This window comes from Teleopsis dalmanni, chromosome 2 (assembly GCF_002237135.1).
Source record: "Teleopsis dalmanni isolate 2A chromosome 2, ASM223713v2, whole genome shotgun sequence".
NCBI lineage: Eukaryota > Metazoa > Arthropoda > Insecta > Diptera > Diopsidae > Teleopsis > Teleopsis dalmanni.
Window position 1 is genome coordinate 217,224,216 of NC_051847.1, and position 27,369 is coordinate 217,251,584.

Sequence of the window (27,369 nt, forward strand, 5' to 3'; positions counted from 1 at the left end):
AATTTTAGAATTGGAAAATAGTTGATTTTTATTCAATGTACTGATGTCACGACCTGTCTATTCTGTGAATACTTATTTTAGGCACGCTAGCGTATTCGTACGTGTCAATCTGTCTGTTTGTTTGGCTTGTTTCAAGCTCAGTTGTTTATTAGCACAAAAGGATGTGGCGTGTTTATTGCGATTTTTGCCCTCAGCAAAATAATTTCAACCTTGAAAAAAGTTTATATTTTTTGATAAAAAAATCGCGTGCGGCATTCGAAGCGATTGAAAATTGATTTTTGTTAATTATTTTGTTGTTAAGTAAAGTATATCTTTTAAATATGAAAATATTGGAAAGAAATTTGTTATTATAGATAATTAATTTATTTGAAAATTTTTGAATTTTACTTGGTCTCTTCTTTGCGACCTGGTATTGTGGCGCTGCAAGACCACAAAATACCGAAATGCAGAACAAATTAATCAATTTTTTGTCTATTCGATTCTTTTCAAGCAAATCCACATGCAAAATTGCGTTAAAATTCTTTGACTTCTGTTCTCGATTATTTGCCTTTCCCATCATAAAAGATTTTCCGCACTCTTGCACAGCCACTTGAAAAAAAGTTGGTTCCTTGTCTGTATGGATTTCTGCTTGAACTGCAAGTGATGATAAATGATTGAAAACTTCGCAACTGAGAGCAGCAAAAGTTTGCTTAATACTAGAAAAAATTGCAGTCTTTTGCAGCTTTTTTCCGGTTTGCGTTTTTTTAGCTGTCGCATGATATTTTTTTCACTGTCAATTTGTTACTGAACTTGCAACAAAAGTCTCATTATTCAAGTTAAGAAACAATTCGGTTGTAAAAATTGTATTGCACATTGGTTCATTGATAGATTGCACACTTCGGTCCTGTCCGCCACAGAATCCCACCAAGAAGAAAGTAATTTATTAGCAGAATTTTGCAAAAATCGATCCTTCACCTGTTATTAGACTTTAATTGTATTTTTGAATGGCTATCAAAATAGAGTATAAAATTAGGTTCGGTTTTGAATATAAAAATGTTTGCGATTATTAATGAAAATTAGTTTTTTGTTTTGCTTTTTTACTAATCTTCAAAAGCGCTCTTACAGGTATATATCTCTCAGTATATAGTATATAATAAGATATCCTTATCGTGCTTACAAAGTTGGTCTAACTAAAAAAGAGAATGAATATGAAGTACCATAGATAATTGTCTTCCGTAAGTACACCTCTTAATGGAGAATTTATATGGATTCTTGGCCTGTTTAGATATCTGTCACTTACTGATCCCTTTTCAGTATTAGTATCACTACAAGTGAAGCACATGTTAACTACTAAAAAAGCTATGAGCCTGAGTTTACTATTCCACAGAAGTGAGCAAGGCATAATTTAGCTTGTTTGCTGATTTTTTGTGTTGGAAAGTGTAGGATAAGAGAGTGAAGCAAATTACTTCATATTTTTAAGGAGGATTTGTCGACAATACTTTGTTGCAACCATGAGTTAAGAATAGCGCTAACATTGTTAAAAGGGGTCAGGACACAACAAAGTTCAAGTAAGGTTCATGGGCCTTAATACATCCATCTCTGATAAAACCGGGAAAGTAACTAAACAGATTATCCATTAGAAACTATGCCAACATAAAGGAAGATGGAATATTTGAAATAAGATGGAATGAACATTGGTGATAAAGAAAACATTTTTTTTAAAGATTCGAAATTCAGTATTTTTTGAAAGTCCTTTTTTCATAAACATTTTTGATAGATATATATCAAATTATTTTTATATAAAAAATTTTAAAATACGTAGAAGGAATGCAAAGTTTTAATACATAATTTTTATTGTATTCTTATAGATAATCACAGTTTAACTTTGTCTCAGCTTTTTATATGTCAGTTTCAACGTAGGGCGTATGCTCCATATAAAGATAATTTGATTGTTCATGAGTAAATTGAGATACATATGAATTGGTATTGTTTAGTTTGGCCTAACGATGAATATGCGATTGATTTATTTACCTTTCCAGATCCTCCATTAGTATGTTACCATTAAGAAACACTGAATGTAATTTTGAAAAGCTTTGAATGAAACACACCGACAAACTAAAAGCCACTGTTTAATGTAATCACAGCGCTGATTCATTGTGTCTCTTCCATGTGTGACTTAAGCGTCCAGATTTTTTGTTATCTTTGAGGTTATAGTCAGGAACATAGACTATTACATAGACTCGCCAGGTATTTCTGTTTAATGCTAAATATGATTTATTTGTTTCATGCCGAATTTTTCTGCTCCAGGTGGTACGATTCCTGCCGGGTCTTCGATTACCTTGAGGGTTCCATTATAGGGCAGCATGACAGACCTCTTCGTATAGGGTTTTCTTAATCTGTGTCCGAGCCAGTTGTATTTAAGTCGTTTTATTTGCACGTTGATGTTTTCTTGGCTTGTGAGTTGCAGCTGCGTTTCATTGTCCATCACACGGGTCCACCAAATTCTCAATATATTTCGCAGGCATCTGTTGGTAAAAGACTACAGCATGCGGGTAGTTTCAATGCTTACCAGCCATGTTTCAGAGCTATACAGCAGAACTGATTTGACACATGCTTTATATTATGGAAGACAATAGTCTACAAAATGCTGAAAAAATTGAGTGCTACTGATTGGTTATATATTATTATTATTATTATATTATTATTCTGCTTATTTTTTTTTCGTTTTTCATGGCTGCCTAGCACTTATTTATTTTTGCGTTGTTTTGTCTTGTTCTGTCTATTACCTTATGCTATTACTTTTTTTATATTCATGAATATAATTGAGCAACATTTTGCTTGCATGTGTGAAGTGCAGGAGTTTCATGAGTGAACTGCTCTGAATTCAGTTTAATAATACAACTCAAGACCAGTAGTTTATATTCAATGTATGACTTGATTATGTTAGTAAAGAATGCTGAGGGTTTTTATAGAAGATTTTGAAAATATTTTGGTTTCATTTAAGAAGCACTAATGCTAATATAGCTGACTATAAAATTCAAACTTAATAACAATTTTGCTACAAACGTTTCATTAAAAAGTGAACTCTTATGCTTATAAATTACACATTGGAAGTAATTTCGCAGGACAGAAGATACAATTTCAGTGCACACGAAATCTAAATTTAAACCAACAGAAATCATAAAATTTTTAGTTTCAATTTGTTGAAAATAAGATAACGAAAAGAAGAAAGACAGAAAATGAAAAAATTGTTAGTTAAACTCAATTTACTCCAAGTATTTTTCAATATACACGAATGCCAGAATGCCATGGACCAGCTTCCAGAACATTTATAGCCTAAAGCACATAATGTTTCATAAACTTCGTTGGCCAACATAAGCGTCCGCGTCCATAAAGTATGTGCGTTCAGTTATCAGTATGTGCCGGGGAAGTACATTGGCCATTGACCACTGCAGCCAACGGTACTGCGTACTGGAGAAGAAAAATGCTGAGATGTTAAAATTTAGCTGGAACATTTGTGTACATTTTGCGCGTACTGCTCCTGCTTTTTGCAGCTATTTAATGTAATAATTTAAACGTTAACCTATAATGCGGGCACCGCGTCCCTAGTCCCTGCTCAATGCCAATAATTCAACTTGCAATCAGCTGTGAACATGTTGAAACATTACGATGAAGTCTCTGTAATGGTAAGTGAGATTTCATATAAAAATAAAAAAAAAATAAATAAATCCGAAAATAGGAAAAAAGAAACAAAAAAAGGAATGGCTGTCCAAGAAGAAATGAACCGAAAACACAAAAATGTACAAAATCGCAAATCGTTGTACATAAATCCAAAGGAGTCAGCATCCATTTGTGTGCTGCCAGGATATATACAATTTATAAAATTTTTTTCCGGCTGCACTTAAAAAACGCCACTGCTACTTTTTTCTAGTAGCGCTGCTTTATAGTAAATTTAATTTAAAAACTACGACGCGCCACAAAAGTGACACAGTATTGAATTTTTCATTGCGCTAAGGATTGTCAAAGCAAAAACGTGTTGGTCTCAAATCCTGCACAGGACACTATTTGGCACTCCGCTAAGAAGTAAAAATAAAACGAAAAACCCGCAATGAATTTGTGGCCAATAGTTAAAGATTATTTGGTTTGACAGTTGGAAGCTTTGGCGCGATTGAAATATTTTAAATGCGATTGCAGTGCAGTGCGAAATTTCATTAAATTCGGATTTGTGGTGCATAACTGGAGCTGAAAAAATATTTTTAAATCCTTTTTTAATTTTTTTTTTTTCTTTTTTGCAAATGATTTCATTTTTCGATATGCGAACAGTTTAATTAAATTCTGTGAGTCTTGCTAAACCGAAAATTTCTGATGCGAGCTATTTTAATATGATTGGAATATGTAAATACTTTTCTATTATCGCCTATGATTTTGAAGTTTTGATTGAATTTTGTGGCTCCATTTTGTCGGTTCTCACATGAGTTTGTGAAGCATTTGACTGACAATTAATGTAGCAGTTTATACAAGGAATAGGAAAAAAGAGTAACGTTTTTCGGAAAATATGTCTGGAAAAATATTATAACACTTTGGAACTTAAAGAGTGAAAATTACATATGTAGTATCAATATGATATTTGAAAACTTATGTTAATAATAATAAAGAGTAAATAATAAATACAGTGACTTAGTGCTAATAAAACTACCTTTACATATACAGCAATTCTCTGTTTTTAAAATTACACAGTCTTCCACTGTTTGTGATCTACTTCTTAGTGTTCGTTTCCCCTAGTTGGGCATAGGGTCGCAACGTTTCTCTTGAATCGCACTCTGTTAGGTGCTGCTCTGGATATATCGTTCCATGTGTAATGCACTTCTGTGATTTCTCTTTGAATTGTCATTCTCCAAGTTAAAGCCGGTGCAGCAGGGCGTCTGTTACCTTGTGGGTTCCATGTCAAGGCTTGTCATGGAATGTATTTATTTGCCCCATCCAATTTTTTCTCATTTTTATTTCGGTTACAGCAGCTTTCTGATCTGTTTGGAACAAAAGTTCTGCATTTGATATGTACGAAATGGCTACAGTTTTTTATCAGTAACATTGTCAATGGTCAGATAGTAATTATATTTTTTTAAAATTACAATCGTTCCACTTCTGGCTGTACTATGATTTACATTACTTCCGATTTCCATCAGTATCATTGTCAATGAAAAAAGTTTTGATGATATGTGGTCTAACCTTTGAAGCACTATCTGTAATTACATCTGGTCAAGTAATAAAGGTGGTGAAATGATGTAAACAATATAGATAGTAAGTTTGAACTGATGTAATTTTTGAAATGCCTTAGTAGCTCTGCGGAATCACATAAATCCTACTACAACCTATTAAGGTTGTAGTAATACTCGGATCCATACTTGAATATTATCAGTTCTCAAGTATGAATTCTAGACTTGGGTGCTCACAAAAAGAATTTTGAATTTTTAGTCTCCTTCAAAGAAAAATGAAGATTACAAACAAGATTATTGTTCCCATATCTGGGGAATGGCAGTTCTAAGAACACTACTTTATTGAATAAAACATAAAGTTTTATTAAAAAAATATTAGGTAAAGTCCGATGTGCGGATCATTTAATTTGTTCGCGCCAGAGTTTGTGAGAAGTGCTAGAGAGAAATAACATGCCTGGGCTTCAAGGATGGCTCAGGATCTTCTCGGAATCAGGGAAAAAACTTACTGAAAATGAGACATAGGTTGTAGAGCTTGTAACATCGAATGTTGTGTAAATAAGAAGAGCACAATATTTTTTTGGGTAAAATTAAATTATTTTTATTCAAAATAGTTCAGTACTGAACTGAATGAGTATTTTGGATTGCCGGTATGACTTTCATGATATCGGTACAAACCGTTTGGATGGATTTAATGGTCATAAAATATTTTATTTTCATGAGCAAATGCATTTTTCTCCAAAAAATTATAAAATTGTATACTTAACACCGCTGTAAGCTTAATAGGTGTGTTGGCGAGGAGAGAACTTGACTATATTGAAGTTCAGTAAAAAAATTATTCACGGTTTGTTGTTTTTTTGTAACAATATTAAACAAAATAAAAAAATATATTGTTTATTTTTTCTTCCACACTTTTTAGTCGATTTTATTCTTCATAATATTTGAAAACAATAAAATGAATGAAGCAGTAATGAAAAAATTAGTATACATTTTTTAAATAAACAAAGTACACACAACGGTTGTCATGCTAATCCACAAAAGTGTTACCAAGTCAACCAAATAATTCCATAAAAGTGAGACCACATGCCGAATTCACAAAAAGGAACTCGCAAATAGAAGCAGAAAGCCAAATAAGTGCTATGGAACAGGAAGTAGTTGTTGAAGCAGATATATTAAAAAAGAAGAATATTATTTAATAAGCAGTAGGAAGATTGATGTGAACATAATGGAGGAGCTACTAATGAAATTGAGTGATCAGGACTTGGTAAATTTCCAGAAATATTTACTGGCAGCAACGTACAATCAAGCAATTATGCAACTTCTAATAGTTCAACGTAGTCAACGGCTAAAATCGTTCCATTATGAGAAGAAGAAAACTAAACGCGATTCAATCTCATTAAGCATAGACGAAGAAGATAAGAATATACCAGATGAAAAGACACTAAACGAAATTAAGTTGGAAAGGGAGTTAGAAGCATTGATAAGTATTTATAAAATTGCTAATGAAGAGTTAAACTTACACAATGAAGTTAGTGAGAATCCAAACGATAAACTAAACTTTACGCAACTTGAGACAGCGGTAGATGCACTAAAATTGGCTCAAAATGAGGAAGAAAAACTGCAACAGGAAAATAAAGAACTAAAGGCTAAATTGAAGGCATTAAAGGAAGAAATCGTAAGCATCACAAAGGACAAACAGCAATACTTGGAACAACAGGTTGAAGAGATCTCCATTGTGAAACATAATTTTAAAAATGTGTACCGCTTAAATGCACTTGAATTGAAACTGGTGCAACGATGGGAACACAATAGGTACGTGCAAGCGAAACTGGTCTGTGATCAGGAGGAACATGCCTTGCAGCAGCAAATCGATGAGTGCCAGCAACGTTTGAAGGATGAGCAACGCGTCATAAATGCTATAGAAAAATTTCGTGCTAAAGAATGTGAGACGCTACGCAAACGTATTGACGAATGGCAAGAAAAGTACAGTACGGATGTGAAAGAAATGGAAAAGAAAATTAATGAGAAGGAGTTGCGTATTATTGGTGTAGAACGTTTGCATGAACATCACTTGAAAATCTATGAAGAACGAGTTGTGTTCGTGAATGAATACAGAGCGAAAAAAGCAGAGGAGCTACGCTTGTATCAGGAGCAAATGCATCGCGTGCAATGTGCTGTACGCATACAGGCTTGGTGGCGTGGATTAATGGTACGCTGCGGATTGGGACCCTACAAAAGGAAATCAAAGAAAGGTAAAAAAGGTAAAGGCAAGGGAAAGTAAATTAGTAGTATTAATAGTACACGCGAGTATATAACAAAATATTGACTGAGTAATGTATTATCTCATTGCAAATTCTTTTTGTAAATTTTAAAATGAATGGATAAAATTTTCATTAATAATGTTTCAAATTTTGTTTTCAAACTTTTTTATATAAATGTCGGTAATAAAAAAAGGCCACAAAAATAAAAAAAATGCGGAAAAATAAAAAATTCAACGGAAATTGCACTTAATTTCCATACAAACTTTTTAAATAATTTTTCAATTCACAAATAAACCAAGAAGTGGACGCATACATGTACCAGGAAACAAACAATGGACCGACAATGAGGACAACTGCAACCCGCGGCAAAACAATGACTGCACATGGTACATTAATGTGATGTGTTGTTGTTGTTGTTGTGGTTGTTGTTACTGCCGCTGCTGTTGACTATGACTTGTATTGTAATTGTTGTTTGCCATTGGCGGCAACAACATATAAAATTAAAACACAAAACTAAATTAAAAACTTTTAACGCACAATAATGGAGTTAAAAATCCAAAACAAAACGAGAACAACAATAAACAAAAGTGAAAGAGTTGAAAATATAAAATTTCGTATAAAAAATCATATACTGCAAACAGTTTTCTGCCCCAATAGTATCACAACATCCAGCATCCAGGCACATGATGCAGTACTGTGCGGATTAACCCAACCAAGATACGCGCCATCTAAAGTTGCTATCACGCTTGGTCGATTGTTGGATGATGTTTTATTGGAACTTTTCATTGTTGCGCAGAGCAGTTTTGTTGTTTATAAGGCGATAATGACACATAACGAATGTACAACTTTTTCTTTTAACCCTACACACATGAGATAGGTATGTTAAGTTAGATAAGTGCGATTCATATATGGAAAAAACATGAAGATAGATAACATCCATTCATGGTTAAAAACATCACTACCATTTAGTACTAAAATTCTATATCCATATCTGCATATTTTACTACTGAGAGAAAGGAATAACTACTTTTGCTGGTATATATAATATTAAGCTCTTAGGCTTAGTTTTTTCTATTTTATTTTATCAAAATACCTTAAACGTCATTTTGGTAAAGATTAGTTTATCAGAAATTATTGTCAATTAGATTTTAATATGATTGACTAGAACTCTCTAGTAGAATCATCAAAGTCATAAACTGTTCGGTTATGAGATTTATCTCCATATTCAACTGATAGAAGTATGTAGATGCCTGCTTGTCTTCCATTTAAAACAAATTTAATAGTTGTTGCCCGTCTTTACGTAAGGAAAATTTTGTATATGAGAAAAGAAAGCTCTATAGTTAAAGGTAAACAGTTACATATTACATTACCCATAGACACGAGTAAATGACTATGTTTAGATATCTTGGATATATGAATTATGTCCCCTATGACTGCACTTTGCATCATAATCTTGACTTTGAACAAAGTTTTGATCCTAAAATAATATATTGGACAATCTATTGAGTAATATTAAAAGATTTGTTTTGGATTTCGAGCAGCTCATCTTCTCTTTACTAGATTACCTTAACATCGCTTTTAAAAAAGATGAAATGTTCTCACAATACTTAGGAAATATTTGCAAATTTTAATTATATATAATTTATATTAATTGTATAGTAATTTAATTCATTTCTAATTCATAGTTAATTAATTTTCTAATTCATAGTGAATTCGTTATCTCTAATGACTTTAAGAGTTACATGCTCTGATAGTGATAAATAAGATTAAGATTTCACACATTTTTAAAGTACGACTTTGGGTCAGTTGACTAATGAATACTGATTGAGCTTCAAATTTGACAGAATAGAAGTTTAATCCTTAATACTTGCGGTCTCAAAAAGTTATTTACGAATAATTAAATAAAATAAATAATTCCAATACCACTGATGATGGATATATAGTAATACTCGAAAAAACTGTATGGTGAGCCAAAAATTCATTTTATGTATTAAAAATAAATAAAAATTTTTGTTGTTGCAATTCAGTACTATTCGAAACCTCTCTGTTAAATATAATACTTTCAATTAAGTAAAATAATCACTGCCGTCATAACTGATATAATTTTTTTCTAAAACGAATGGAAGAAGATGAGAATTGATTTTCATATTTAATAACTTTCTGGTGATTAATTCTATATATTAATGGTAATAAGTTAAACAAAGGGTTTAGTTTTACTTTTATTCTACTAAGCAAGTACTGTTATAATAAAATTATGTATTATATATTTTATTATATATATTTTATTACAGCTATATTAACATAGTTTTCAATGTTCTAGTTCACTACTTTCCAAAACCTCTCTATTTTATTATAGATAATAATTTGCGAAAGACTCATGTTATGTCTATATAGTAATTAATGTACTGTTCTAGTGCTCTGTACAAATTTAGGACAATCTTATAAAATCTTAATCAGTTTCGTTGCTCTCAAGAACTCAAAGATACCAACTGAATTTAGCATTTCCTGATATTAAGTATGTTCCCATATGTTTTTCTCATTTGTGTATCATAACATTTTTCTAATATGTGCTACGATGATTCTGATTTTTCATTACAATAAGAAATGACTCGTCAGTAGTTTGGATCATTTCCGCAATCTGTTCTTGAATAGAACAATACAGAATTAAGATCTGCTTTATATACGTTCTAATAAACAACTATTTTTCATTTCAAATAGAATATATTTCTATGTTCTAAATAGATAATAAATAAATGTTATTTATCAAAAGGTGCAAAGAAGTGAACTGGACTAATTTCTACTTCTGTTATCCGTTTTAAAAAAAAATTTGTTCACCAAATATGTGGAATCATACACTTTTAGATCGGCCAAATTTTCATATATTATACATTATCATGGTGTTATTTAAACAGGCTGTAGATACTGTCAGCTAAAATTAAAGCAGTAATGACAAAATGAAGTCGAAAAAGCTATCCAAAGCCTCATATTGTCGCTGGCATTTGTAATACCGGGCCCACTGCTTTCTTGAAAAGACGCGATAGATAAGCTCTTTGCGGTGAAGACTATTTCCCTGATTTGTATAGCCTTGCATAGATTTTATTTATTATTATTATCTGGTAAGATATTAGAAGTCCAACACACACCAACTACTTGTCAATCTCCACTTATATGCGAGTAAATTTTGACTCAAATATTACTAATTCTCTACCAAATGATTGTTAACTTATATATCTCAGGTATAATATATAATATATACATATCACATTAATATATAATTGTTTCTTTTTAATTCCAAATGTGATAATGCTAATGTGTGGAGTGGGATGTGCGGGATAAGTTCGGGATATATTTATGAGTTGAGGCTTGAAAAGTAATTAATGGTTAGTCTTGTTATTTAATGAATTTGCATCTCGGTGAGTACTTATTTTTTTCTGTATTATCTATTTTTCACAGGAATTGTTTTCTTGTGTAATTGTGCTTTTTATTTAAGTGCTCTTGTGTTAAAAAAAAAGTATATAGTTATGTGTGTATGTGTGAATCGCATATAAATTTAAAGAGCGCCTCAACCATATGAGCAGCGCACGCTGGTGACACGATAAGTATAAACATTCTCACGTCCTCATCTGGCTACACACATACACACATGCTCCTACAAAATAAGGATATGTAAGGATTGTCCTACTTATGCTTTATTGTTTTTTTTTTGTGTATTTTATAATTTTTTGTTTTTTAGTTAAATTTATTTTTTATTGTTTTTCCATTTCTCTACTTAATTTTTGTGAAATTTATAATTTTTTTTATCCTCGCATTGTTCATTTTGTTGTCCTGCACATTTTTAAGTGACAAATTACAATGACCAATTTTAAATTCTGTTATCTTTGTAATTTAATTTGTTTAATTTTTTTGGTTTAAAATATTTTTTTTTAAATTTTTGCACAAAACTTTCAAGTGTAGTTGAGAAATTTGACAATTTTTTTTTTTTGGGTGTACATTTTTCTCTTCGTACTTCTGTTTTATTTTCTAGATTAACTTGGTCGTAAGTCAGCATACTTAGTTTAGGCTAAAATTTGCATACAAATTAGAATAAATGAGCAGTGAAATTGATATTTAAAAAAAAATAAATTTTTTAACTGCTCCGTTTGGGTAACTTTTGCCATTTTACCATTTTGTCGTTTTGATGTTTTTAAGTTTTTGAATCCAAAAAAAAAGTACTAAATTAGCTTGTCTTCAAGTGTCCTTTTTTGCACACGTTCAGCCTAAAAATTTACATTTGAGTCACTTAATATTTGAAAATTACCCAAATAGCAGCAATTTATATAATATTGATATAAACTCCAGCAGATAAGGGGCCAAATATGTAAATAACAGTTTGTATATATATATACGTATATATATATAAATATATACGCAGTTAATACTTGAGTAGGTAGACACATATTTGCACGGCACCTGCTCGGACAAATTGACAGCACAGAAACTAAAATAAATATTTTTGTTAAAATTACTATGAAATTAATAACAACAAAATTATACAAACAAAAGGACATACATACATACACATTTATGTGTACATATATGTAGAAGGACATGCTTATATAAATTTATATATATATCTGGAAAATTATGTTTACTTTACTTTATAAACTATTATGTTGATATACAAAAATTGCTTAAAGCAAATTTTTGCATAATACGATACTTAAGTGTGCTTACATTAGTAAGGATGTGGATACAAAATGATATTAGCATGTGTAGTTAATTTATCAAGGATCAGTTTATATTGAATGTCCTTACGGTCGCTGCATGTTTGTGATATGTTTGCTTAGGCATAAAACTTAATGATGCTGCTTGGTGCTCATTTGCCTTGTTACTTTAATAGTTTTATGGTAAAACAAAATTTAAATACAATTTGGTAAACATTAAGGTAATAATTGTTATATTAGTTATCGTGATGTGTGTTTTTTGACTGGCTGCTAACTTAATTTGGCTAAAAGCAATATTCACATTATTGAACTCAAAATACTTGCATATGTTATGTATGTTAATATTTGCATATTTAATAATGATGATGTATATAAGAACAATAAAAAGATTATGGGCTTTTATTAGGATTATCATAAATAATGCAATATATTATATATGTATATGTTTGAACAAGAACAATATGAGTTTAACTTTGCTTTAAAATAATAAGCAAATAAAGTCTAAAGTTGAACTCAATTTAAGATAATTTAAGATATATTTGTAGTTTCTATTGCAAGAGAAAAATACCAAGTACTTTTAATAGCTAACGAGACTGTTGAGAAAAAAGTATTCGTCTAGACGAATAGGTATAGGTATAGATGAATACCTTTCTCTTAATAGTCTCGTTAGCTATTAAACGTACTTGGTATTTTTTTCTTGCTATGGAAACTACAAATATTTCTTAAATTATCTTTAATTGAGTTCATTGGATATATGGCAATTATATACGTAAGAAAGGTTCTGAAATGTTTTTAAAATTACAAAAAATTTGGGTAAATAAAAATGGATATATCAACTGACCGATAATAACATATAAATTTTTCAATTTAAATCAGACCAAAAGCAAAAGTTCTAAGTGGAAGAGAGATAGCAGACACAGTCAAAAGACACAGCCAAAATAGTACTAATTATTTTTACGATGACATAGGCGGTGCACATCTCATTAACCTTACTTCTTTTTCGTTATTCCACGCCCATGTTATCTGGCTTTGACAAACCTAGATTTTGAAGTATTAAACCTCTTTACATCAATACTCTCCCTTAATTACTGAAATAAAGATTCACGCACTGCTCTCCAGTTTAATAGTGAGTTAAAATCCTACTTTGTGGCTGTCAATGCTTTCTATCCACAAAATAAACGAAGTGTTTTTAAAGACCTCATTCTATTTGGCCAAACCATTTATGAGAAATTCTATCTTCTACATATTATATTTATATTGTAAGTATTTAATCTTTACTACTCAAGTTTGATATAAATGTATCCATGCTTGAAGATGATGACGCTGAGGCTAGCATACTAGAACCAAGTTTCCAAAATGATTTGTTTATAGGTAAATATCACATTGCATTTCAGATGAAGTTATTTCCCATTGAATCCCATGGCCGGGAACGTCTGATGAGAAAGACAAATTGAACAACTATAAACAAGTCCAAAAATCAAATGATCGTCTTGGCGAAATTTATTCAGAATGCTAAACAGCTGTCTATAGTTACTGATTAAACTGGAACAAAGCAATTATGTCTCTTTGTGATAAGATCAGGGACATAATAGGCTTGAAGGTAATGAAAGGGTGGACCAAATGAAGAGCTTCACCTTAATTAGGTGGACTAGAGTCATTTGGTGTTCTGGTGAAGAGGCACATTATAGAAAACACAATATACTAATAGGATTACCAATTTAAAATTGATTAGGTGAACTGTAACGACCAAAAATAAGCAAGAGTCTTATCAATCCATCCAATGTAGCCTTCAAAATAATCCATGCAAGGTGTGGATATTCACATTCCCACCGAGTTTTTGGTATGATACTATGGACTGAAGAGGGAAACGAAATAGGTTTATTGAGAATATTCAATTTTATGAAATAAATGTTGATCTAAACACACATTTTATGTATACGCAAAACTTATTACCAGTCGATTTATTTATCTCTGAGACACTGTGAGATGCTGTGAGATGCAACTAGAGTTTGCAGAATAGAGTAACTCAGTGGTGATGTAAAGTGTTGATTACTAAGTAATAATAATTACTTAAGTTTGATTAGTTCCAACTATATGGAAGTCATAAATAATTTTTTATAACTATATTTCAAGAAGTTTTAAAAGTTAGTACATAAGTAATTAATAGTTTCCTGTAAGATATTTTGAGAAAGTCTCATGATATGAAATTTATTGCCATATTGTGCAGATATTCCACAGCTATTATTAAGAGGTCATAAAGATATTTATCAGTTGTTGGTGCAATATCATTGTATGCGATGTAGTGCAGAGTATTTTAATATTTACTGGAAATGAACTATGGCGCATGGGCATGTTTTCGAAAATGATTAAGAATGTGTGCGTAATAAAATTTTATCTGCGAACGTGTTGACATTAAATTAAAATGAATTTGTGCGCTTATCAGTGTTCACTTCTCCATACAGTGGATACGGAACAGGAGCAGAAATTCATGCAGAAAATTGGTTACCAATACACGGAGTCGGTGTAATAAATCGCCTCCTGGTGTTCTAGACTAACGATGGAGTGGCATACGTGTTTGCAAGTTTATGTGCATTTATGCGCAAATGTATTTTCTCTTGTTTGATGCGGTATTGACAGCATAGTCATTTATACGCCGTGAAATCCTTTAACCCTTTTTGGATTTGGTGTGTTCTTTTTCTATTTACAAGCATTTATTGACGTTTGTATTGCTTTATGTTGCTGGTATCGGTAACGTTTATGGATGTTGTTGACTCAATGGCGTTGGTGCGTAAGTGGTTGCACGTTTCTAATATCGCTGTCATCATCATTATCATCATCATCATCATTTGAAGAGTGAAAGGAATTACTATTGAAAAACGTGTTTAGTTAATGAAATTACATAAAATTGGTTATACTTGTATGTTACAATGGGAAGAGCAAGTGAAGAAAAAGGGTTCACTTTGATATGTAACAAAGTAAAACTACTTTGCCATAAATTCATACTAAATTTATAAAATTCTGAAATTACTTGAAATAGTACATTATAGAATAAGGAGAAAGTTATCTTGAGCTTTATTAAACATTCCACACTCCTCATATAGTTGATTATGATACAAATTAATTATGCATGTCACTCATATCATTTGCTTATGAGAGACGTTTTGTTTATTAAGAACTTTTTCCTTAAAATTTGTCATTAAAGTAGGTATATTTCAAATTATTTTTTTTTACTTTTCCGCGTACTTGACATAGCCAGGATATAGATTTTGAATACATAATAACTTATTCTGCTAATGAAAAGCTCGCGTTCGCAATTTTTTTTTTTATGTTTTCAAGTAGAACGCAAAATGTTTTTAATTTAACCACTGAAAACTTCTGTGTAAAAGATCTAAAGTCATAATTGCGTAAGACATGTTCCACTGTTTCTTCCTTTGTCCATTCTTCGTAGCTTGTGTGATATTCATAAGAGACAACTGCAAGTAACTTAGCTTTTGACTAGAACTGTACAGCCAGAAATGCAGCGTTCTACTGTTTCATCTTTCATCTTATCTCTGCAACTTCTTCAGTATTCATAAGAAGAAATGCCTACAAAAATTAAAAAATAAGCTCACCTTTTGGCTAAAGCTGGAGAGCTTCAGAAGAAGTATTCTTCTGATTCCCCTTTCTTCTCTTCACCATAATATTTGCAATGTTTATTAGAGAAAACTTACAGTTTAAAAACGTGTCAAGATTGATCCGATCAAAATATACATAAAGGTTAGAGCCTTGAAATTTTTTACGAAAATTGAGAACTTCGCGTTATCAAATCTTAGAATAGTTAGTGGCTCCTCGGGAAAGCATGCAGATCTGAGGTCAATTATTGCTTAGTCTGATGAAGTGATAAACAATAATCCAGTCAAGACGTATGGAGGCGTTATGAAGAAACCTCGCAGTTAATAGAAAGTAAAAGTGCTCAAGTGCACTGACTTAAGTAGACTCAACATAATAATAAAGCTGTCAGTGACCACTACTTTACTTATATTGTTGTTGTTGTTGTGATTTGAGTTAGTGCTATTGCGCACTTTTACTCTTTTGTGGCTGGGGGGGGGCTTATCCCTGCCCCACACTAAACTTTAACTATACTAGAATCATTATCATTTATTTATATTCTCATTGATGACGGACTGTAGATCAGCATATCTTCCCATGCGTCCTGAGGTGGACTTAAGGTTAGGTTAAGATTAATATATTAAGTTACGTTGACAATTGAAAAATTTGACGATTTTTTTTATTAGTAATTTCACAATCTTTTATTCTGTTAAAATTAATTACTATAATATTGTAAACTGAAATAATAATAAATTTTTAGTGAATAAAACTTCGATAATCCTGTGTCTCCATACAATTATATTTTCAAGTTTTTTGTTATATTTTATATTAAAGACATTTCCTTAGAGCGGTCCTTGTGTGATACTTACTTATATTCTAACTTAATACAACATATTTTCATGCATTTAATACAATATTCCACGTTTATCTTGTAAATCTATAAAATACCATTTAAATTTATTAAATGCTTTTTTTTCTTCTCATGTTCCTGTTTGGTATTAATTTCAATTTGCTTGAGTTCCTTCATAAAATATTTTCCTAACTTTCGTTCTGTTACTTTTTATTTAGTTCTCTCACATTTATTTCTATGCCATTATTGCTGTTGTATTTGTTTTTGTTTTTGACTTATGTACGGTAACCTATTAAATTGCAATTAATTAATGTCACTCATACGCCACGTTGTACGAAATGTTAAAAACAAAGTATTTTAGCAAATTAAAAGTTTCTCGTTTACTTCGCAGTAGAATTTTATACATACATTATACATTAAGCAAATTAAAAGTGCAAATTTGAAACTAAACACATAAGTGAGTAGATATGTATGTGGATTGAGTATCGCAGCACTGGTATGCAGACATTTTAATTTTTAATTTTATTTTAGTTTTTTTTATCCAAATCAAAATACTTGACTGAAACAACATAAAAGTTTGAAAACATAGCAAAAAAAAAGCAGAAAAGATGGAGAAATTAAACGGAGAAACGAAAGAAAATAATAATGAAATGCAATTACATAGACATTATGCCACATAGACGTGCCCGACTACTTGAAGTTTGCAAATGTAAATACATTGCAATGTAATGTGGAACCGCAAATGCAAATTTGTACTGCACGTACACATTCTCGAACCGACACAGAGAAAAATTCAATTTGTGGCTCAAGAGTGAATTTAACTTAAATTCCTTTTTCCTGTAACAGCAAAATTGTTAAGAAAAAACTTCTCCTGGTCCTGCTCCTACTCCTGCTCCTTTTTGTTTTTTGTTTTTAGTTTCATTTTATTATTGCAAAACAAATATAAATACATATACGAGAAATGAATAAATGTACTGACTATTATACGTACATTCAAAAATGGAACTATTGCAAAATGCTGAGTTTATTACGATATCTTCAAATCGGTACCACATATATATGTATATATATCTATATGTATATCGGAAAGCGCAGATAATATTTGTGGTTTTTTTATTTTTATATTTCATGTATATTTTTTTTAAAGTAATAATAAGTTTCTTCCTTTTGAATTTAACATATTTTAGGGAGCAAAAATATTTTCTATTCATTTCTATATTTTCTATTAACTTCTAAAGAGATATTGTTTAAATAGTTTCTAAATCACTGCTTTGGAATAGATTATTATTTTACTTATGAAGATATAAACTAACAGAACAAAAATTCTTGGGTACTTTATATTTTTATGTTATATATTATAAATCAGGTCAATAATTATTAATCCAGAGAACTTTAATTAAAATTTTTAAAATTGTACTATGGTAGATACAATTTTTTGATTTCTTACCAAATATTTTACTTTAAGTATGATTTTTATCATTCTTGAATAATGTCCTACGAAACAAATCTCCTTAGTTCCAATTAAGAAATTTTGTTTGTTTATGTTGAGATTAATGAAATTTTCCTTCACAGTTCATTTTATATTTAAGCAGAATTATGAGTTTTAGTCGTGAAATGCTATTAAAATATATAGGAAAAGTTCCTTTAGTTAGCGGATATTAATATAACTATCAATATTTTACTTTAAGGATATTTGTTGCCTATCGCGGTGCTCCCACGTTGTTGTAGAGGTGGTCAGGTATACTAATGTACTTCCATAAATGTATTTTTGGTTGCTACTTTTTAGAATTAATTGTTTTCTATTCTTTTCCATTAAATAAAAAGTAATAGTTCAATTTTTAGGCTAGAGTGATCTAGAGTTAAATTTTAATGTGGCTACTTCAACATAACCGATTTAATAGTTCCACGAAGTTCTGATATCTGCACATTAAACAGTTGTATCAAGCGACTTTAATATAGTCGTGGATATATATGAGTACGTAGGTCACGGTTAACATAAGCGTAGGTTTCGGAAAGACAAGTTCACCAAAATAGATTCAATAGTATGCTATAGTTGTAGCAAGTAGTTTTGGTTGCACCGCTTTGTTTGATAATTTTAAGAATTCCTTGGATAAGATGAGTAACCGAGAAAGTTTCAAAAACAGAGTCATGTGGATATTTTGGTTATGCCTAAAGTAAGTGGGAACTTCGATTGAATGTAATTGACAAAATTGATTTAATGATTCGTTTCTATACATTTAAATAACCGGTTAGAATAACATAGTTTTGGTCTGGTCACTTTAATAGTAGGCAGTTTCTTGGGATATATGAGTAACTTAGAAAGAGATTTAGTTAACAAAAAGTGCTAATCACTGGGTCACGGTAAAAATGAGCGGGAATTTATGGTGAACTGATTCGATGAAATAGATTCAGTAGTTTGCCTAATTTGTAACATATGTATAGTAAACAGGTACACTTATTATTATGAGTGCCTCTATTAGCTTGTATATATTTAAATACTAGTTAGTAAGAAAGTTAATATTTGAACTTTATCGGTAATGAAATGTTTAGTTTTAATAAAAACATTACCATTATTTAATCAAAAGGTTATTTGGTGGAATATTTATAGTCATCCTTATGACTATAGATCTCTTATAGATTAATAAGAGATTAATATTATTATTATATCGTAATTAATATTATTATTATGTTGAGAGATTTGTGCTGTCACCTATTGTTCTGTTGTGTTCCTTTCAGGGATTTAGTGTGTTTCTGCATATCCAACTTCCTCTACGCTATATTGGATATTTTTAGATATTAGATATTTTTATATCTTTAATCGATATGAGATGTCCACTTAGATACTTCTTTCGTTATGCTGTGTAGACTTGAAACACGCTGTGGTTGCCAGATTCAAAATGGAAGTATTTTTACCTAGTGGTCGAGACTATCTACCATCTCATTTTTAAATAATTTGTGACTCAATTTCGTTATTAATTTTTAAGTATAAAACTACAACAAATTTAAGTCGTTTGTTCTTCATTAGAATAAATTGCGTGATTATCATCTTTGGGTTGATGTTTTGCAACCTCTATATTGTCACGTTGTTTCTGTTGTGCCCTCATTATCATTAGGGATAACACAGAAAATGACTTAAAAGAAGAAATTTTGAGGTTCCTGTAATATTTTTTGGGTAAAGTTGTAAAAAGATTTGCCAAACTAATGTCAAATGCAAATTTGATGATAACAGCAAAAGTGCATTTCGGTTGTGGTTAAACAAAAGCACATTTACTTGCAACTTATTTAGTGCCATTTCCTTTACAGCACAGACAAATTATAAGTTTTGAAAGTTTTCTAACTCAAATTTTTCGCATATTTTTCTTTTGTTTCAGAAATTTTTGAATTTTTACGCGTACTTGTGCTCACCTTTATGATGTGAACTAAACCTCATGCATATCAAACTAACATCCAAACAATGTTTCGCAGCAACATTTTCCCTTTATTACAAAGCACATAGCAACATTGTTGCGTCGTTGCATTGCTTCGTTCATGCATGATGATACGTGTGCGTTTGTTGCGTGTGTTGCATGTGTTGCTTTTAATATGGAGCGTGTGTGAGTGCAACTGGAAACTGGAAAGTTACTGGTATTTTCAGATTTTTCGGCAAATAAAAAATGAAATTCTCAAAATTAAATAAGGAAAATTTTATAAAAATATTAAAAGAGCAAAATCGCATTGAAAGTTTTACTTTGTGTGGCACATTTCATGTTGCAGGTAAATAAAACTGCACTAAAGTTTGTGCATGTGGAAAAAAATGTAAGTGCATGTATGTGTGTGGTTGCAATTTAATTGTGTTAGTAGTAGTAATAGTAGTAATGGCAGTGTTAGTAGTGGTATCCAACTGAACTGTACACAGGATATTTTCATAGTTTTACATGCAGCAATTATGTGAATGTGTAAGTTGTTGGCACTTAAAAGCTTCCATTTTCAAAGTTAATTTTTTATTGATGCTATTATCCTTGAACTATGGCCGTACGAGAGTAGACACAAATGTAAGTCAAAACAAAATTTAAAATATATTGAAAGTAAGATAAAAACTTTTTCAATATTATGTATTAAATGAAGCATACACCAAACTTTGTTTGCAATTAGAATGTGGCAAGTAAACAGAAACGGTAGGGCAGAAATGCTAAAAGAAATTTGTAAAAAAGTTGTGTTAAAAAAAATTCCCAAAATTGCAAAATTTTCTTATCTGTTTACAAATCTTTTGCTTTGTATACTTTGTATTCGCTGGCAGCAATTCTCCATAAATCCTTTTGTAATAACCTGTGCAAAACAACATTTATGAGTCTGCCTCACGTATGCTCGGCAGTACTATAAGTTTGTCTAGGTTGAATCGTTTGGATCGTTTGGAGCGTTTAGAGGGTTTGGACAATGCTATGAAATCAGGCAGCTAGGCAGCTATATTGCTGTAATTCCGCAACAATTATTACTCTACAATTTAGCATACACTATAGATTTTGTATTTGGTGTCCATATATCTTCACAATGCGATGCTGCTTCTATATCGGCAATCATTGTGTCAATGTGCTTGGCAAAATAACTTTGCAGCGTTCTTTATGTTAGTTTTATTTGCCTACGTGTCTTTTGTGCTGAAACTGCTTACTCGCATCTTTAATCTAGTGAATCTCAACATGAAAAACTAAAATAAATCTTAAATTGCTGCTACACGAAAGTCACGATGCTATTACGAAACATTTACGTTATTTGTATGTACAAACTACATACATAGCCGCACAAAGCTTTGCATATATAATGTATGAAATTGCAAAGTATTTGTCTGCTCTTCCAAAGTCCAAACCAATGACAGGCATATTAAGGAGGCAACACGACATCTGCTCTAAGGAGTGCCACCAATAAGTTTCACTTGCACAAGTACGTGTGATAGTTTGGTTGTTGTTATTCTTTTATTTTTAGGAAGTCTTTCATCGACGACAAGGACATGGAGCCTATATTTTATTTAATATTCTTGTTTGTCCTGTTCCGATGTTATGAATTCATTTTACAATATTTAATATTCAAGGTCATTATTATTGTACCATAAAGATGATAAAACTATAGTCGCTTGGCAATTTGTTTTACTGACACATTTTGTGTCCATTCTGTTTCTGATATAAAAAGATAGATATCCATTCACATTTTTATTTTTATCAGTGAGGATTTTGCCAATAAGAAACCAATTTTTCATTACTTTTACTTATTTTCACTTTGCGCAGACAAGTGACTTTTATTGCTGTCTCAGCAATCGTTCTTTCATGATTTTATTGGCTCAAACTGTGTTGCTGATGTGGCAGTCAGTCATTACAATAAGAATTTTTTTTATTAAAGACAAAAAAAAATTATTAAAAAATTAAATAATAAAAAAGGGGAATTGAAGAGAAACTGTAAAAATTTTAAGCTAAGTTGGATTAATTAAAGTTTTACAACAGTTGGCAACATCAACTTACATTTAAATATTTAAATTCTCCCATAATTGCAGATTTAACTGATACACTGGAATGTAATAGACAGCCAACCCTCATTCTAAAAAATTCTTAAATTTTGATGCAAACATCACTCTCAACATAAACAAGAAGAGTCTAAAGTCACTTTCTGGTGCACTAATAGGCCACGCCGCATGCAACAAACACGTATACAAAATAGGTGTATCCGACACTAATATTTGCAGATTCTGCTGTGATGAGGAAAAGTCTATGGAACATCTGATCACCAACTGGCCACAGAAGAAACAAAATTTTAGGTTTTAGGAGTGCACAATAGATCAAACTGATCGCAGTGCATAGGGGCCTTAGCCTAACCCAATACCGTGAAATGGGTTCTACGCAATCTAGCATCCAATGCATCCATTGCAATCCTTTCGAATTGCTAAGCTATCGTCAGATCACTGATAGGCAACTTAGCCACATCAATTATAACGCAAAACTGCCGTGCTTCTTTCCATAACATAGCTAGGCTTGTTAGGATTAAACTCATTTGGACTCCTGGTCACAGGGACATATCGTGTAATTGTAAGGAAACAGCTCAAGCAATACTGCGCTGATGAACATCTTTGTCAGATAACTATGTTAGGTTGACTTGGTCTAATTTAGGCAAGAAACGAACTAGCCAGCTACTTCAACTAAGGTGGAAGCTACTTAGCACCACGGTATCTGTGCTGAAGGGATACTGCGAAATAGGAAGGCATGCTATGAGACTGGTTTTACCTTATAATGATTTTTGTCAAGTTTGTGGCTCTGAGGATGAGGAGGAAACCGTGTTTCATCTTAAGTGTCAGTGTCCTTCTTAAGCTAGAAGAAGATTAAATATCTTCGCATCCCCTTTTCTCAACTGTCATCCTGTAATTTTAGGGACCTGGCCAAGTTTATATGGGCAACAATGAGCCATCATTTGAGCTTAAGTGGGCTTTTTGGAAATTAGGCCGACATTTCAACCTACCTACCTATCTAAACCTTTTTTTCGTCAAAAAAATAAAAAAGTATTCTTTGTATAAGACAAGTAAGTTTTAGTATAATAACAGAATAAACAGATAAATCTTGTACAGTTCTCTGTTCATTTGGATACGGTAGTCGTCGGTATCTCAGTAAATATCTTATTAATATCTTCATTATTTTGTGACAATGTACATGCTACTACGTAATACGAAAACAGAGGTATATTGAGCGACTTATAACTGTTACGTTTTGTTGGTCGAGAGAAAGCTCTACATGCCAATTGACTGCTGAGCATATAGTAGCATAGGTATTTTGGCAATAATAATACTTTGTCTGTTCTTCAAGGTGTAACAGTAAGCAAAATAACATTTTGTCCTTATAGAAGGAATATATTATTACTTCACAAGGTACTTTAGCCAGAAGTATCTCCTTAAAAAGTTAAACATTCCGATAGTGATGTTTTTCGATTTTCTGAAATTGATCTCTAAAGCACATTCTCTATGAATGCATTCCTTTTGGTAGATAAAGGCTTTACTACTTAGAACTGCTGTAATGTATCCATATAAACTCTGGCACAACAAACTCCAAATTGGGCTGATATTTATCAAATGCTTAAACATGAAACACAATGTTTCAAGATAGAGAAACATAAGGGTAAGAGCTTATTCCTTTTATCTTTGAACAGCTATAGTTGCAATAATTTCTATGATTTTTCGGAAATTTTGATAATAGCTCAATAAACATAACCAAGACTTCTGTATAGAATATATCATTTACTAAATACGAATTCAAAAAAGTTATATACGAGATACATGATTTTATATATAATATTCACTGTGTTATTAAAACATTTAATTGCTCTACTGTTTTAATAACACTTTATACTAGCAATAAAATATTAAATAGTTTCAAAAAGTGGATTTTACTACAGATAGCGCTTAGAATCAATAATGGAAATAGAATAGTTTTCGCCAAATATAAAATCTTAACAAAGATACATAAACTTTGCATTAACAGCATAGATTAAAGCACCCACAGAGGGGGAATATCTCAAGATTCGCAGGAGTACACAATCATTTTTCGAATAGAAATATAAATGAAAATTATTCCAAAGTAAACATTTCATGGTTTGCGTGTACGACTTCCGTAAACAAAAGGTTTCGGAAAACTTTTCTAGCCTCTATTTCCTTCCAACTCATTAACATTTTACAGCAAAACTTTAATTCACACACAAACAAGTCTTTTGAAACTGAATAATTTCGAAAAGATTTGTTTTTTTTTTATTTAAAGGCAACAATAAAAATTAACAAACTGATTAATTCGGTCGCTGACTTAATCAGCATCGGAGCAAATATACATATCTACTATAAATATGCAATTTAACTAAGTTGGTAATATCAACTTCTTAAGGACATTCAAAATGGCTTCCAAATGGATACGAGTGTCTGTCGCTGCTGCTTTATTGCTATAACTTCAGTTCTAATAGTTTTCATTTGCATCAAAATTAAGTTACATTTCTAGTTGTGACATTATTTCAGTGGACTTACATATTAGTTTGTTTAGATTTCACTTCCGGAGAAAACAGGAAAGCGTACTTTGTGTTCTAAGGATATGCGCATAAAATTTGATATTTTCTATTTGACATAAAATGTCAAATAGAATGCTTTCGGATTTGCTTTGATGCAAACAATAATTGCTTAGAGTTTGACTGTAAAATTTAATTGCGCTTTATTTAAATATTAATGGTATATGGTATAAAATAGTATATTTATACCCAAATTAATTTTTATATATGTAATTTATTTTTATTTGGAACAGGATAATGGAAAAGGACATTATTTAAATACTTTAAATTATATATTTTAAATATTATTTAGAAATAAATTCAACTTTTGCAATCAACTAAGAAAAACTGAACTAAAATTCAGATATTTTTACTGTTTTTGTCAATTGTTTATTAATAGCAGCTAATATTTCACATTAAAGAAAACTTTTTTATCCCAGTTAAACAAGATTGTCCTCAACGATCGACATTCTTGCGGAAGAGGGAATGTCTTCTGTTCGGTTAGGGTCTGTTGCGGCACAAAAGATCAATCATGGTCGCAGTGCTCCGCTCCGTTGGGAGCTAATAGAGTAATAATATTTTATGTTCAAAATTACAAATGCTCATGTAAGGCACCATCTTTACTTTCTGCCAAAAAGATGTTAGTTTATTGTTGCTGCCAAAAAAGATGTTAAGTTTGTTGTTGTTATTACTAAAGATAGATATAGAGAGATATGCCATTAACGAGCTCAGTCAATCTGTCAAACATGAGTCCATTATGATATAACATACAAGTTTTAATTTAGCTTAATTTAACAATATATAACTTTTATGAACATTCTTCGATTAAGAAATGCACATATCGCGGATGTCACATACACATTTGAGGATACGGGAACCTATAGTGCATAGATATTCGCGGCCGAATGCTGGATGATATCAGAGAAGATAACATTATGCTCTTCTTTTTCTGATATGTAATGAAAAGTAATAGTCTTTAGAAATCTGTAGAAAGTAATCTCTAAAGGAACAGCAAGTTATCAACAGTAAGTAACAGCAGTATAATCCTTTCGGAAAGCATTAGTTGTTATACTAAACTTAAGTAAAATTTTTTTATTTTAATTTATTTAAATTTTCATAAATTTAATTTTTTTTCATAATTGTTTACATATATATCGGTGTATATAACAAATTTTCTTAATCGTTTTATCGTTTCAGTTTCAATAAACTCAATTAGTTTACTTCAACGATATAAAAACACATACAACGGGTCTCAATCCTTTTGCGTTTGCCTTCAGCTGATACTGCAATTTAGAATTTAATTTCTTCTTCTTCCCTTAGTAGGTTTAACTAATTTTGATAACAGAATTATCTTGACTTTCTTTAATGCCAAGAAAACAAGACGGAAGAGGCATTACTCATATAACACGAAATCACCTCAGGTTGTTTGCTGTAATGACTTAATTGCTTATAACACTTTTGCGCCACTCTAAAGTGAAATCAAAGAGAACACTGCCAACGAATTATCATGTCGTATAGGAAAAGAAATTTATTTTTATGGCACATGAAAGGACTGTTATTTCAGGATATGCATTAGCACACATCTACATTAAACAAACACATATACGTACGTCTCTGCATGGTAGGTGAAGGTGCCAGAGTATGTGTGTGTGGAAGAGTATAAGAAGTTCTTAATACACGTAACGTATGCCTACAACTAAGCTACGACCCCCTCTGGTTCCGATTTTAATAGATTATACGTGGTGTAGTGGCAAGAGTGCACAGGGAGTGGAAAAGAGGATGTGAGGATTTTCGTATAATCTTATTTAAGACATAACACACCACAAAGCGAGTTTAAACGGCATTAGCAGTCATAAGGATTTTTTATAAAATCACAAAGCTGTCTCCTGTCTGTCCGACTGTTTGTGTATATAATAATGTATATGGCAGTGTGTGATTATCAGTACTTACTGATGTGCTTGTTTGGAAAGGTACATGTGAAATATATTATTTTCACATGCAAAACATATAGTACTCGTATAATACAACGAAAAACAAATATATAAAGAATAAATGTTTTTATTGTTGCATATTTTAAATAATTTTTAATAAAATAAAATTTTTTTTCGAGATTTCCATGAGTGGATGTGCGATTATGTGAGTGAATATGTCGACTTTTTGCTAACAGACTTTTTGCTACTGAACAAGATTTATGAGAGAGTTTGCCAGTATCAGTATCAGTGCAACGATTACCCCTCTGTCGCATTTACTTTCTGATTACAATATTTAAAATTGCAAAGAGTATAGATTTATACTCTCTGACAAGTGTTGAAAAAATTTTAATGCTCGCATGTGAGTGGGATTTTAGGCGCAGTAGCTTTCATAAAAAATTGGTATTGACGAAAATTAAAGCAATTTTTTCAAAAATCATTTTGCTTACTTCAAAGTTTTTGCGATTTAAATAAATATTTATGAAGATTCTATTTATTCGGTTGTAAATATATTTCAGAATTTATTATATTTTTGTAAAAGATTATTTTATACATTTGGCGTGTAAGTTATTTTGGGTATTAATTTCAGACAAACCGACAAGCAGGAGCTTAACTCAAATTATACCAATGTTATGCGTATGCTTAAATTTTATTATCTACAAATTAAGCCAATAGTGCACAGTCGCTTAAGTATGCCACATTACTCTGCCACAAACAGGCTTGTGCCGGGTTACTTCAGTAACCTCTCTGCGCCAGTGCCGATTCCGCCTGAGG

The 27,369-nt window shown here is 31.2% G+C and overlaps 1 protein-coding gene across 1 annotated transcript in view; it reads left to right on the forward strand.

Moving 5' to 3' along the window:
* The window catches only part of LOC119676742 (hemicentin-1), a 437,106-nt gene that overhangs the window by 239,733 nt on the left and 170,004 nt on the right, over positions 1-27,369 (forward strand). The gene's annotated exons all lie outside the window — the stretch shown is intronic.